This window comes from Tenrec ecaudatus, chromosome 2 (genome assembly GCF_050624435.1).
Source record: "Tenrec ecaudatus isolate mTenEca1 chromosome 2, mTenEca1.hap1, whole genome shotgun sequence".
In the NCBI taxonomy this organism is placed as follows: Eukaryota; Metazoa; Chordata; class Mammalia; order Afrosoricida; family Tenrecidae; genus Tenrec; species Tenrec ecaudatus.
In genome coordinates this window covers 38,451,720-38,453,259 of record NC_134531.1, presented here as the reverse complement: position 1 = coordinate 38,453,259, position 1,540 = coordinate 38,451,720, and the positions used below count along the sequence as shown (strand labels likewise).

The 1,540-nt window shown below is 39.5% G+C and overlaps 1 pseudogene; it reads left to right on the top strand.

Moving 5' to 3' along the window:
- Positions 1 to 267: 267 nt before the first annotated feature.
- LOC142442158 (small nucleolar RNA SNORA15) lies at positions 268 to 413 on the top strand (annotated as a pseudogene).
- The last annotated feature ends 1,127 nt before the right edge of the window (positions 414 to 1,540 follow it).

Below are 1,540 nucleotides of genomic sequence, written 5' to 3'. Positions count from 1 at the left end.
GATAGGGTCCATCCAGGAAGTTAGAGACGCATTTGACCTAAGAGGAAATTTCCCATATAAGAACTTTTCTATTTTCCTTGCTTTCCCAACTTGCCCTACGGTCTATTTAGTTACATGAATTTATACTTCCAAGAAAACTTAATTCTGTGAAATATCCATCTTCAATTTCTCTTCATTGACATCTTAGTATAAACAAAAGGGAACACAAGGCATCTGCTTAGGCAGAATCTAATACCTCTAATTTTCCATTAAAATTTTGCAGCTTCCGCATGGCTGAATACTGTGTTTGTTTGTTTGTTTTTATCCGTAAGCTACACAGCCAGACACCATGCCACAGTATCGTTTCACTTTAATGTACTTCCGGTGTGCTGTGTCTTCTACATGGCTAATCATCTGTAAAGATGACCACAAAGAAAAAAAAATGGCAGCTTCTCAGCATTTCTTATTTTATCTACCTCCTCATAGATTCCCACCCTTGCCTCTCATTCCCACCCCAGCTCTTTCCTTGCAAGCCTCTGATTTTTCTTGGACATGTTCTTGCATATGTCACCCAACCACAGGAATTGGCTCTGATGCTTTAGAGCTTTATGTGGCCTGGAGAGGCTTCACAGTTATGACAGATTGAGGAGATGGCCCAAGAGAAGTAATTAGTGTCTAATAACAAGTCTTCTCCAGAACATGCAATACTCTTGGTGCTTGAATCTAAATTATGGGCAAATATTTTTCCCTCGAACACTCATGTTATCATCTTTGCCCTCTTTTCTTACAGACTTGTCAGGATGGTGAAAGCAAGTTGAGAAACTTTGTTCCTCTAGAAGAATTGTTAGTACCTTGTTTGTCCTTTGAATGCTATTGCTGTGAGAATGAGTGGGGTGATGACTTCCACATCAACCACCATCTCTCATTGTTTTCCGTGTCCCCATAATCTAAGCATAGAAGTTGGCAAAGAGCTAATGCTCTCAAAACCAAAGATTTTCCAAATAAGTGATTCATGAGGATTTTCTCAGTATCATTCCAGCAAGCTAAACATGAAGATGAAATAGACATTGCATGCATATACATAGCTGGTAACTCTCGGATACCCATGCTAAAAGTCCCATTGCTACAGATTACGGGTTTCTTGTGGCTGCTTTAACAAAGAGCCGCTACATGTGTGGCTCTTAATAATATAAATTTTTTGTCTAACATTCTCGAAGATGGTGGTTCGACGTTTGAGTAGTTTGTAGGACCATGTTCTCTCCAAAGTTTCCAGAAATATCTATTTTCTAGGATCAGAGATTTTCCTTTCTTAGTTTCTGGTAGCCTAAGCATCTCTTGGCTTGTAGATGTGTCTTCATATTGCCACTGTACCTCTGTCTCAGGCTGCCTTTGTATAACTTGTACAGCTACACCAGGATTAGGACCCACCCTACTCCAGGAAGACCTCATAGCAACGGATGACATCTCCCAAGGTTCTATTTGAAAATAAAGTAATATCTCAGGTACCAGAAGTCAGATCTTAGACATAAATTCAAGGAGGGCAGTCATAATTCAATTCATA